Here is a 14,050-nt window from a genome sequence, read left to right as displayed (position 1 = left end):
GTAGACTGGAACTCGGAAGTCCCAAGACGGGCCTCACTGAGAAAGAGCTCAGGGGCCTGAGTGAAATTGGCTCCACGAGGAAACCTATCAGGTCTGCAAACAAAGAATTAATAGACAGAGATTCCCTCTTTGATGAAACTGTAGTCGGGCTCCTCTGATTTTATTCAAGAACTGTTGCAAAAGGAGAGAAGGTGCCTCAGTATGGGGAGGGAGTTCCAAGGGCTGGAAAACCACTGAGAGGACCGGTGCCCTGGGTACACAGGCCTCCCGGGAGTCTTGCTGAAGGCAGGCCGAGTGCATGGGGAGCCCGGCTGGGCCGCGGGGACTTGATCCATGTCACGGGCCGTCAGATTCTGTGTTTGGGTGGAGGCTGCTCCCTGCGGCTTAGCCATCTCTTCTCCCTGCCCTGCGAGAAGCTCAGAAGCACGGCCACCTGACAGGCACCCCACAGCGTCACGGTTTTCCTTCATTCAGGTGTTCACCAGGAGATGAGAGATTAAGCCAAGGCCCTTTAGACAGCCCAGGTATCCTTTGCAAAATCCAAGGCCTGAACCATGCTCCCCGGGTGCCTGGAGCTCCCCCTCGGCCGCAGCAGCGTCAGACCAGATCTGGTTATTTGAAGGGGTCCCCCCGGGTCTTCACTCTTTGGTTTTGCTTGTGGTCAAAGAGCACTTCAACCCCAGTCTGACTCAGAAAGAGAATCAACTGCGGTTGAATACACCTACCAGAAGCCCTGGGAGCGAAAGCTGGAGGAACGCTTTGGAAACGGGGTGGTTAGAGTCAGCTCTTTGAATTCCAAAAAGAGTAGCTCTTCAAAAGTGGTGAGGCGGGCACGGGTGGTTCTGAGTCAGACCCCTTCCTTTTACTGCCCACAGCAGCTAACGCTGCAACACCAGGTCCCAGCAGACTCACAGGAAATTTCTGGGTACATAACAAGCGGGGTCCGTTCTCACCGCCTCTCCCAGGGACACATGAGAATCCTGGAAATTTCCTTGGTGCCTGCAAATGCAGAGAGGGCTTCTTGCCACCGTATATACCTCCGTATATCTTGGTTCCCTCTGATGCAGAGCTCTTCTCTGTGTGTGAGGTTTATGGGCCATTATAATCTTTGCTGAGCCTGGGAACCCCAGTGTTTGTGCCCAGAGGCCCCAGGGCCACCAGACCAGCAGCATCTCTCAGACCTCACCTTCTCTTCCAAGAGATGCTGTGGAATTTGCAAGCATCCTCAATGCTGGAGGGTCCCCAGAGAGGGTCCCCACGTCCCTCTCTGCTTCTCATCCCCCTCCCCCTGGCCTGGCCCGTGCAGAACACCTTGCTCCCATCGTCTCCTCTGCGGCCACAGCTTATGCCCAAGGTCGGCCGCCAAAGCTGCCTCTCAAACAAGAGTAACTTCTCAAGGCAAAGTATTGCAAAGCCTTGGCACCTGCTGGACATGTGGAGCTGATAGTGGCAGAAATAAGAACAGATATTTCAAGCCAGAATGATGCCTCCGATTTTTCAGCACGGGCTCAACAGACGTGGCTAACAAGCCAACTTCTGTTGATGGACAACCTCTACTTCCCCTCAGCCCAACACCTGCTCGGGACCACAGGATGCTCACTCCATTGAGAAGACTCCCCTCTGTGCCCCGGGAGATCACAGGGGTTTCAGCTCCCCCCCCACCCCGAGTAATGTGACGTTGATGGAATTAAGCAACGAAAAGTGGGTGCACCGTGTTCCTCTAGAGAGCTGTGCAGGTAGAGTTGGTGTCCGAGGGGGCTGGCAGGAGGCCAGGTGCTGCCTTAGGTACAGAGGAGGGCTGCAAGGCGAGCACAGGACCAGCAGTGACGGGAGTGCTTGCTTGGTCCCGTTCACTTTGGTTAACTACGTGTAAACGTTACAGCCACAGCGAAATGCTGTGGGCTTTAGCTCATCTGTAGGTGGCGTGGAATTCAGCGGTCTGTTGTTCGAAGACACTGCAAAGCCCCCTTCGCATCCGACACCCCTGCAGGCTCAGGTGTTGCACCAGCCTTGCCACTTCGTGCAACGCCCCGCATTGCCGCTCAGACGGAGTACGCGTGGCTCAGCATCACCGTTGTTCAATTCAGGAAGACCTGAAGGGGAGCTTGTCCGACGTAACCTCAGTGAAATCTGCCAGGATCGAGCCTTGTCTGCTTTGGAAATGCCAAGTGAAGGCCAACAGCCCACCCACGTCCCCTGATGAGACACCAAGGTACCTAAAAAGCCAAAGATGTTGTACAGACACTCAGCCACCGAGGCTCTCCTGAGCCTCTCTGGGGGCTTCTCAGGACGCTGGTTAGAGTGCAACCCTCACCCGCCCCGCCCGTCGTCCAGGGGCGCCCACGGAAGCGTGCGGGAACTCGAGAAGACAGGACATACAGACTCACAAATTCACACCCGCTTTTGAAGGGCTCTCGGACAAATGCTGTCTTCAGAAGTGGTGAATCAGAATTAGGTTGGGGGCGCCTGGGTGGCACAGTGGTTAATCGTCTGCCTTCGGCTCAGTGTGTGATCCCGGCGTTACGGGATCGAGTCCCACATCAGGCTCTTCCGCTATGAGCCTGCTTCTTCCTCTCCCACTTCCCCTGCTTGTGTTCCCTCTCTCGCTGGCTGTCTCTCTCTGTCGAATAAATAAATAAAATCTTTAAAAAAAAAAAAAAGAATTCGGTTCATCTGTGAGTTTGCGAGCTTCCTCCTCAGGGTGAGTCATGCACATCTAAAAGCCTCAGACCCCTTTCCTGTGCGTGATATTTCTCTACAACTGTGTTGTCCCTGGTTGAGATGCCGTCTAAGCCCGAGTTCTAACGACTCGTCTGCGGTAAGTTGTCACCGACTTCCCCCACGTAAGTGTGCGGCACGCGCGTTCGTAAACTGCTCATTCTTCTCCTGCTCATCGACCTGCGTTGGTATAAATTTCAGGGCTCCTGCTGGAAAGACTTAGAAGAGTGAGGGAAAAAGGATTTCCCCCCACACTTTCAGAATGTCTGATTTTCCTCCAGCGTGGGCCCTAAAAACATGCTCACCGGTTACTGGTAGTCAAAGGAGGAAGGGGAGCTGTTCACACACAGGAGGGAAGAAAACAGCTCTGCAGGCCGGGGGGAGAGAGCTGATCTGCGCTTCCCGTCCTCCCTGTCCCCGACGAGTGACCGCCCGTGACAACGTGATCACACATGATTTTCCCTTACGGGGAGTTCCTGTGTCAGATGTGAGCCCACTCTAGATGGAAATTTCTATTGGGCTTACTAGCTAATGAAATTTCATTCTAGAATTTATACACACACACAGAGACATGCACACAGCTACACTCACACGCACACACACTCACGCAGACACCCATACACCTACCCACAGTCATACACACCGCAGTCACACACTCACGTGCACTCAGACATGAACACAAACTCACACTCGTGCCACACACGCACGCACACCTGTAGTCTTAGGGGTTACTTGTGGGTCCAGGGCAGACTCAGCCCCCTCACCCCCACTAAAGCCCTTTCTGCTCCCAGCAGCAGCTCTGTTTTAGGCCTTTATTTGTAAGGACTCTGTAAGATTACCTCTAGAGGGAAAAGGCACTAATTTACTTTAAATATCATGAAAATCAGTGATATAATCTATCAGGAAACACTGATGGGCAAAAGGGAATGGCTAAAGGAGCCATACAGTAAATCCCTCTATGACAATAATTTGCACGTCCTTAGAAATCGGGGACCTGCCAGCCTGCTCCCCTTTCTGCAGGGAGCGCCCTTCCTTCCCCCAGGGGTCGGCACCTGCGTTCCTGGGACTCAGCAAGCCCTGCTCAGGCCTTTCCAGCCTCCCATCTGTAACGGGTTAAAATTCCTCCCATGTAATTATCACTGCGAGTGGCTTTTCTGGTTATTTATTTGCCTGGAAGTCCCCGTTAATCAAAGGGTAGTTAGCCACGCTGACCCCGGCGTCCGGATGGGCTCCCTCGCCCTTAGTCACCAGCCTGCCAGAGGCGAGCTGTGTCTGCTGCTTCGGGGAGCGCCTCCCATGCAGGAAATTCCCAGATCGCTCTGGAATCTGAGCAACCCCTGGCCTGGGGGCATCATTATCTTTATGACCTTTCCACTGAGCATCTGTCTCCCTTTGTGAAAATGTGTCTATTGTCCGAGCGGCTGCAAGGCCCCCGGACTCCGGGCACACATCAGAGGTCAGAGACCTGCTCTCTGCACAGTAATGAACAAAAAGGACTAAGATAAAGATTAATCGGGGACGTGTCAAAGGCTGGCCGTCTGAAATAACGTGCCTTGAGGCCAGTCCACAGGCGTGCCCCGTGGACCCCAGAGTGACCCTGAGCTCGGTGCTGGGGTGAGGGTTATGTCACGGGGAGGGCAGCAATGTTGCCAGAGAGCAGTCCTGAGGCTTGTTGCCCCCTTCGAGGGGGAGCAGGGGGATGCCCTGGGGATGGAGGTGTTCCCGCGGGGGTGCTGGGGCAGCCAATGCGGGAGAAGTCGTGTTCACAGCTGAGCAAGGATCAGGGCTCTGTGGGACGTGAGCTGACTGAGCCACATTCTGGGTGAGATTTCATAAGGAAGCATAAGGGAGGTGGTCCATAATCCCACCTCAACGTACAGAGAAGACAGCACTGAAGGAGACGTCCGTGCAGAGCCCACAGAGGGCCCCGGGCCGGCTGGGACCTGGGGTGGCCACGGTCAGACGACAAGCCGGGGAGGTGGCCTCGCTCCAGGCCCCCAAGCGGGACAGGCATGGGCCGGCTCTGTGGGGAGGAGGAGAAGCTGGAGGGGAAGGCTGGGGAGCCAGGCTCATTCTCTAGAGCCCCAGGCCAGGGTGAAACACCTGTTTACTGTGTGAGGCAGGGACAGAGGGTGTCCAGGAAGGTTGTCGCATTCTTGGCCACCGGGCAGCCGTAGGCCAGAGCAGAAAGGACTCACAGTCCTGGAGGACGGCCCACGCACATCTTGACTGATTCCTGCCAAGCCGTCTTGATCAGCATCAGGCTGCACGCTCACTCCTCAAGACCAGCAGAATTGTCCCTGCTCTGGTTAATTTGTTCACGGAGGACAAAGCCACTGATACTAACACTGTGGGCACGTGGCGTGCCCTGGGTGTGTCTGTGCCATGGTCCGAGTGCAGAAATGCCCACAGAGGCTGGGTTGGGCACAGAGGAACGCTCCAGGGGCTATGGACACTAAGGTTCCCGCATCCCCACCCATCCAGCCCTGGGTGCCCCTAGCTAACTGACACCCCTCCTCAATGCTGTAACTCCCCCTGGCCTGGAATTCAGGAACGTTAGACCCCATCAGGGTGAGGGTGGGCCCGAGGTGGGCCCCCAACTGAACCAAGCTCAACCTCACCGGGGACTCTGGCCACAGCCCGACCTCCAGTGGTCATGAGCCAAAGAGGTACTATGTACATCAGTGCTTCTCAAATTTCACCGGGCATATCAGAGCTAAAGCACGCTTGCCAGGCTGCCGGCACCCCCAGGACTTCTGGCTCAGCAGGTCTGCGGGAGAGCCCAAGGGTCTGCTTTTCTAACAAATTCCAGGTGATGCCATGGCTGCTGGCCTCGGGACCCCACTTTGAGAACCGCTGCTGTATATTATAGAGGGACAAGAGTGAGAGCCCATGGCTGGCTGGGGGCTGTCTGGCCCAGAGCCCTGATAATCTCTCATGAAATAAGCCTGTCAGCCGGCAGAGCGGCCCGGAAGCAGAGGTGAGCCACTTACAGGCGGAGAGCGAGTGCCTCACGGCCACCCTCCCTAACATGAATGTGGACCTTGCTGGGCCATGAGAGCGAACCAAACAGTCCAGGGCTGGAACCTTCTGCAGAGGCCACACTGAGGGTCGTCTTGGATCCCGTCACCCTGAGCCTGTTCCTGCTGCCAGGCCTGGGCTCAGGACGGACAGAGACGAGCCTGGAGAAGGGATGGCTGTGATCCACTTGCCCGCCACGAAGGCTGTGCCCCGGAAGCCCTGAGAATACCAGACTGCTATACAAAGCAGCACAGCACCCCAAAATAGCTTCGGAAACAATGGGTGCTGCTGGGAAATGCTACCCCTCAGTGCTGGTGAATTTGAACAACAGAAGGGAATGATTGTAAAGATAATGGAGGTGTCTGTCTTCCTGGGACAAAGTGATTGAAGATACTTAGAAATTTGACCCCTGCACCTGCTGTATGTGGTGGGAGGTTTGCCCACGAGAACCACCGGCATCGAGATGACGCAGACCCGGGAATCCTTAGAAATGACATTCGTGGACACTCTGTCTCAAAACCAAGAAATGCCTTTGTTGCAATGGGTCGCTTTGCTTATGTCCCAGGGAGAGGTCTTCCAGCTCGGCACAGCTGTCATAGTTCAATCTTTCTTGGGTTCTGCGCTCCTCACCCGGACCTCTCCAGACCAGGGGAGCATCCGGAGACTGTTGAGATGGAAGGAAACACGTTTGAGGGGAAAAGAAAGGTCTTTGATGAAGCCCCTGGAGGCAGACTACGAGGCAGGGGGCGGGGCATGCTTTCATCACAGTAGCACAGAACTTTCCAGAATTTAATCCTCTCCTGTAAATGTCTTAGGTCGTCCTCTGATGCGCAACCACACCAAGGGCCTCTGCCCTCATTCCACAGCCACAGAGTGCCACGTGCCCTGCCCCATCCCAGGCCAGCTCCGCAAGTAACCGGACAACGATGAATACCAGACACTTGGCAGGAGAGAGGTGGAGGCCAGGCCCGGGCGCAGCTGGAGGGAGGGCTGGGTCAAGGGAAGAAGTCAAGGGGGTCATGGAGCAGGGGTTTCTCAGAAAACCGTGCGGTTATGAGAAGTCCCACAGTCCTCCATCTACAGACCCAGGGGAGTCAGTGGTGTGGGTTCCAGTGTGAGTCCGCCCCCAAAGGCCACAGAAGACCAATATTCCAGCTCGGAGACAGGCAAGCAGAGAGGCAGGGCTCTCCTCCTCGGCTCTGTGCTCTACTCAGGCCTCCGTGGACCGGACGAGGCCCACCCACAGTGGGGAGGCCGTCGGCCTCACTCAGTGTCCACATTCAAATCTTAATGCCCCCAAAACACACTCACGGCCACACCCAGAATTGGGTTTAACCAAATATCTGGGCACCCCATGGTCCAGTCAAGTTGACGCTTAAAATTAACCCCCACTCGGGTGATAGGGTACACAAGTTAACAACAAACACTTACTACGAACCTAGCCCTAAAGATACGTGTGATGTAAGTATACATGAACTAGTGTCCTGATTTCATATAACACAATAAATAATAGTATTTTATTAATGGAAATTGATTTATCAGAGGATTTTTCTGGCTTGCTTTTTTCCTGAAATTCATTGTCTCATGAAAATGTATACAACTAGCGACTTACGACACTCGATATAGTGGAAAGTAAGCTCAGTCGCTACTTCCAAAAGCAAAATAATTTTCTTTTTATTTTCCTTTTTTTTTTTTCCAAGTAGTCTCCATGCCCAGGGTGGAGTCCTACGTGGGGCTCGATCTCATGACCGTGAGATCAAGAGCTGAGCTGACATCAACAGTCAGACTCTCACCCCCCCGCCCCGAGCCCCCCAGGTGCCCCTGAAGCAAAATAATTTTCCATCATCATTTACGCTTGAAGACGCTCTTTATGTTAACAAAAATGGTGGTGCAGCTGTTGAGTGCTTTGCAGGCTGAAGCGACATTGGGATGCATTTCTGGTAATGTTTTTATTTATATCTAGAGCTGATGACATCACAGGGCACATCTTCTGAACGGGGCAGCTCTCCGGGCCAATGCTCCCTGTGGTCCACAGTGACGTGTGAACGCAGAGCCCTTCTACTGTGTTCTCAGACCATCTCTGCAGCTAGTGGAGGGCGTGCAAATAGCCCACGTGGCTTCACGGATCTGTATATAATTCAAGTGCCCGCTTGGGCCTTCTATCTCTGTGTCTTCCATTATAAGGAAAAGCGAATTCTACAACTGTGGTCCTTGTTCATAAGCAGTACCGTGGGAGCTCCTTATGAAGACAGTTGTCCCTTCCTTGTGACAATCTTCACATTTAACCTCTATTTCTAAGACTGGGTGTTTGCTGTGCAAAGCTATAGCACTTCTCCAGACTACGGATTCTGAAATCTTGGAAGAAACCCTGGGACTCCCTGGAAAGCTTTATTGCAATGTCCACGAGCATACTTGGGATCTGTAATAATTTCCTGACGAAATCCACAGGCTGAGCCGAGAAGTTCCTATTCAGCTCCCTGTACCGCCCCCGTGAGGACCCCCCCTCACGCCTAGGGTCTCTGCCAATCACTACCGGCAAAGGAGTCAGGATCCCAGCCCCAGGCACCCCACACAGCCCCCCGTATAAACACAGCCTCCATCCTCTGCTCACACGTCTTCTCCGTACTTCACCTAAAAGATACAGGTGCAAAGAAAAAATTATTAATTATATCAAGTAACAACAGTGACACATTCAGCCAAGCCTAGGGACTCTCTCGGGACCATTGGCCCTGTTGCAGGCCCATGAAGCCATCCTTGCCTCCGCCGGTTGTATTCAGAGGGTGCCAACTGGGCACCGGAATATTTGAACATCCTTCTGGGGCACTAGGCAGATGCTTGAGTGGCTCCCATCGGACCACCCCTCCTTCGTTGCATGCAAAGGGCTGACTGCAATGCTTCACCACCAGCACCTACCATGTCAGCTGGTGGAATGGTGGGCTTCCTCCCATTGGCTGCTGGGGTCATTACTGGTTTTCTCATTCCAGATACTTTGGCCCAAACGTCTGCAAAGACATCCTCTCCATGACTGCTCACAGTAATTGCTGTTCCTTTGCAGTCAGTTTGCACGCACTGTGGCTGAGAACCTGGGTTTCTGGCAGGGAGATACCTGAACCAAGAGAATAGTCATCCTAGGAAGCAGGGCAGGGGGAAAAGGTTGATTTTTTAGGGCTATTCTGGGCCAATCAGGGTCGCAAACGTAAAATTAGATGCATGAATTCTATTCATGCCTCTGAATGTCTACATAGTAATTATATTTACCTACCTTTGTAATCCATGCTCTGCTGTTGAAAAGTTTCATTACCCTTAATTGTGAACGTGATTACTGCTGAGTTATGTAAATGAATCTAGACTGAAGACATTCAAAAGAATGTCTTCAAACTGCCAGATCTGTGCGCGAGTCTTCGGAATATATCTTCACTAAAATAAAGCCTTGGGTCAGGCCATTCAGAGCAGGTGCTTAGAGAGCTCGTATTAGAGTGAGGGCGGCCACAGTCAGGGGCCAGGACAGAATGGAAAGGGTGAGCAAGGAGGGGCTGGCTGGCATTCGGAGGGCTGCTAGAGACCAACTATAGACGAGGCCAGGTGACCCTCACGTCCCTTCACAATAAGAGCCTGCCCCTGCCCTTGGCAGCGTGCCAGCGGGCTCGTGGGGGACATACGCATTATGTAGGTCAGCCCCCTAAAGAGGAAGACTTTTTGTGATCCTAATCCCACATTCCTGAGAAGGGAAGAGAGATTAACACGAACAGGAAATAGTCATTTGGCACAATCCCAAACAGTACATTTCCCCCCGTTGCCTTAGTTTGAAAATATCCAAACACAGAGAAGTTAAAAGAATTGCAGGGTGACCACCTATGCACCCCCATCCAGGCTCTGCTGTTAGCAGTTACTAGACTTGTTTTCGAGAGTACCTGTTCATCCAAGCATCTGTACACCACATTTTTTTATGCATTCTAAAATAAGTTGCAGGCATCACTCCCCTTCACCCCTAAAAACGTTGGCACTCATGTCATTGACTTGAGTTCACTATTTGTTATCTGCTGTTTTTTTGGTGAAAGTTACATAGCACAAATCTTGCAGGGACCATTTCATGTTTCAACAAACGATACACCTTATACAACCCAAATCCCCATTCACATTCAGAACTTTACATCCTTCCAGAAGGTTCCCTCGTGCCCCTCTGGTGCCATCCAACCACCACCAGTAGGACCCCTCTTCTGCTCTTTTTCACCATGGATTAGCTTTGCATATCAATCAGTTCCTTCTCCTCTTTCTCCTGCAATTGCATACATAGAATTTTAAAGACCTTGCTTTTAAACCAGCAAAACTTCAGTATTCCATTGGTTCCTGGTTTATTTTTTCATACTTTGCACAATTTCTAACGACAACAAAGCAAACGCCTCCGGAAGAATGTCGCCACGTATCCTCGATGTGCTTGCAGAGAGAGCAGCTTGTTACCGAGACAGCTCTTGGCAGAAGGGAGCAGGACCTCCTGCTTCCCTCAAGGCAGACTGGCTGTTTAGGAGAGGAAAAAATAGGCAAACTCATCTGGTGAATAGTCCCCGAGGGAGAATCAAAACAACTCCGTCTTTTCATTTATCGGGGACCCGGCAGTGTTTTCTCTCGCGCGTGGTGTAGGACAGCAGAGCATTTTCTTCCTTGAAGAGCTCTGCTTGAGCCCTTCTTCCCGATTTTATTTGCAGGAGGCACTCGGCCAGAGACAACCGGGCTCTCTGCAGGCTGCAGGATTCAATCAGCCGGAGTGACATGTTCCAGAATCCAGTGGCTTCGGAGGCCTCGCTCCTGAGAACACAGAGCACTCCGTGCAGATCGTTTGCCGCGGGGGCCTGGCAAGAGCGCAGTGGACCCAGCGAGAAAGCGGGGACGCGCCTCGCCTCCTTTCTGTTTGTCTTGCTCGGTGAGTGGATTGAAACTGGAACGTTGTGATGCCCAAACCCCAGACCGTTGGCCTGGAGCAGGGCTCACACATGTTAACCCACCCGTATTTTGCCGTAAGGAACAAAATTAATTCACTTATTCACCCGCTCATCCATGTGTTCATCCAAACACTTCCGTCTTTTATGCCCCAAATGATCTTTTCACTTCCTTTCTGCCGTGTTGGGACCCAGAAGCCTAGAGGTACCCTGACCCCTTCCTCTGCCGCTGCAGCCAACCCATCACTGACTTGCACCTGTTCCAGCTCCCCCCCATCTCCAGAAGGTGCTACCGTCTCTGCTCATTCATGGAATAAATACCATCGAGTGTCCACGGGTCCCAGATGTCACCTGTGCTTGGGGACACTGTGAGACTCCTGCCTGTCTCCCCGATGATGGTTTTCTAGGGAGGAAGACAAAAATGAACCAACAGAAACAATAAACACATTGGAATTTCAGATCGCAGAAAGTGTTCTGAATAAAACATTCAGAGCCAAGGGTCACGCAACGGCGATGAAGAGGAAACAGCAATTTATAGAGGGGTCACCAGGGGCTTTTCTGAGGTGCACATACTGGTACTAAGGTTTGAGCGCTGGGGAGAGGTGCTCACGCGGTGGCCTGGAGGGGACCCGCAGGCAGAGGGGCGGATTTCACTTTCACTGAGCACCGCTGCTTCCCTGGTCCAACCCACGGGTCCATCATGATGTGTTACTGCTCACACGTGTTGCGTCCTTCCCCCTGAGCTGTCTGGATGCAAACACTGCTCTATCAGCTTCCCAGCCCTCCTGCCATTCCCATCGAAATACCCATGGCTTCCTATGGCTGTTGCTCTCCGGGGAATATAACACGGCCGCAGGCAACCAGACGGTGCAGGGCCAGCCCCCAAATCCCAGCGAGATGGGACACCACCCTCCCACCTGCCAACCTTCTCCAGCGTCCCTAGCCACCGTGCCTGCACACGGGACATTTCCCCCACGTTCAGAGGGGACTGCTTGGCCCTGGGCCTCTCAGCTAATTCAGTCTCATCCCTCAGATTCCACATTCACCATCAGAACCTCAGGAAAGCCCTCCCTGACCTGCTCTTTAGAATCAAATGCCCAGCTTACGTGTCTTCAGGACCCATGGCCTCCTATTACAGTGCTTCTCACTCGGGCAGTTCTCCATCTAATTTAGGGTTACTGTGATTAACGTCTGCCTATAGATTCTAAGTTTATAAAAGGAGCGCCCCGGAACGGTACTTAAAATATCATTTTTAAAAAATTGTTAAACGGATTAATATAATCATGAATAACTCTCATGAATTTAAAAGTTGTCAGCATAGAGAAAACATTTCTGGCCACAAGAAGGAATGTGATTATTTTGGGAGATTACAGGCAGAGTCAGTCCCGGGCACTGGAGCCGTGGTTCTAGAGGCCCAGAAGTCAAAGAAGAGAGTCATCCAAAGAAACTGAAGGGGGGTAGCTGGAGGGGCAGGGTGGGAAGAGAACGGGGCCCCCACGCCCGGAATGGAACTCTCCTTGTCCATCTCTGCTGTGATAACAGACGTCATAGATGAGGTGGCTGAAAAACTGCAGGAATTCACTTCTCAGTTCTGGAAGCTAGCAAGCCCAGGATCAACGCAAGGGCAGAGTCGGTGTCTGGCTGTCTTCTCCCCGTGTCCTCACGCGGTAGATAGGGCAAGATCTCTCCACGGTCTCTTATAAGGGCACTAATCCCATCCATGACGGCTGCCCCCTCATGACATAAGCACCTGCCAAAGGCCCCGCCCACCTCTTCTATCATCACATTGGGGCTACGTTTCAACACATGGGATTTTTTTTGGGAGGAGGGACAGAAACGGCCTATAGCAAAGAGCGTGCTGAAGTTGGGGTCCATCAAGGCCAACCCTGTGCACTGCTGTCGTTCATGATACTCTTTTAGGAAACACAGTGTCCGAGGAAAAGAACTTGAAAGAAAAATCTAAGATTCACAGGCACACACACAATGTTTGGGGAAAGTTCTTGAAGTCTTCCCAGGTACTGAACAAACTCTGTGCGTATCTGTGTGTGCGGTGGGGGGGAAGGAGAGGTAAGAGCGTTACTCAATAATCATCGAGTCTGAAACGTATGCTTTGTCCGCTGCTAATAGAAGATGTGATTTTTTTTTTGCCTTGTTATAAATCTTTTTTCAGGTGTTGATATTGCCTTGTACTAACAAAATGTATGTTTTGCAAATGTAGTAAATTATATTAAGTAATTTTAAAAGAGTTCTAAAATAGAACTGAATAAAAGTCAGGTTCTTAATAATTAACAGGGTGTTTTTAAAGCTCCAAACACACCAATACAGATAAGAAGACCCTTGGTAATTATGTCACAAATAGCTTTTATTTCCTGCAGAAATTTTTGTACTTAATGCAAAGTAGAAAATCTACTTTTTTAAAATATGCAAACAGTTTTCATGACATAGCAGTTCGGTATGTAGAAACCATTATAGATGGTGTGTAGAAATAATCTATCTCTGGCTCCGCTCCCAGCCTCTTTGGAGGAGCATTGCAGCTCTTAAGATAGCTCTGGAAACCCCGAGGGTATTTCCTGGGTACTCTTAGAATCCTTATGATCACCTGCCAGCGAGGGACCAAGCAAGACCCCAGAGCCAGCTGGCTCCCTGCTGTTTGCAGCAAAATCAGCATTTTCTTCTATGTCCCCGCGCCTCCCCATTCCCGGGCTTTCTGCTGCTCCTCCAGGGCCTCCCGCCCCAGTTTTCTGCTCTCGGTATTCAGAAGGGTTTGCTTAAAAGACCTTTTGTTTGCAATGACTCTTTCCTTGGACTGATTGCCCTGGCAACAATGTAAGCTTGGGGTGGGAAACGATCTTAGCAGCAGAGACTCTTTGTACGCTCCAAATGACAACCTCCAACCCGCACTTACCCAGTCGAATGACAAGACAATCCTCTTGGAAATCAATTTCTCAGACAGTCAGTAAAGGTCTTTCCAAACAATTTTCTCCGCAAATTGGAGGCAAACAACCCCTTGTTCTCATTCCCATGCACCACCACGTCGTGAAATGGCAAATCTGGTTTCAGTGGGAGGTAAGTCCCCATCAGTCAGAATCAGGGGTTCACACAAACGTGACCCGAGTGGACAGCTGGCCATAGCCAGGGGTGGGGGCACTGAGCCCTACTATTTCCCACCCCCACCTTACAACTCCCGCTGCTGTCCCTCTTCACTTATTCGTACATGTTTAACCATAAACATAAAGCAAGGATGTACTAGGATTCTACCATAAAATTGTGCATCTCCCCACATTTAGGCTGACTTAAGTTCCCATGAATTTATCATTATATTGTTAAAGTAAAAGACAAATGGAGACCAGCCTTGAAAAGTCCCTGGGCAGGGGCGC

This window comes from Ursus maritimus, unplaced genomic scaffold (assembly GCF_017311325.1).
Source record: "Ursus maritimus isolate PB19 unplaced genomic scaffold, ASM1731132v1 scaffold_34, whole genome shotgun sequence".
NCBI lineage: Eukaryota > Metazoa > Chordata > Mammalia > Carnivora > Ursidae > Ursus > Ursus maritimus.
This window is presented reverse-complemented; position numbering follows the sequence as displayed.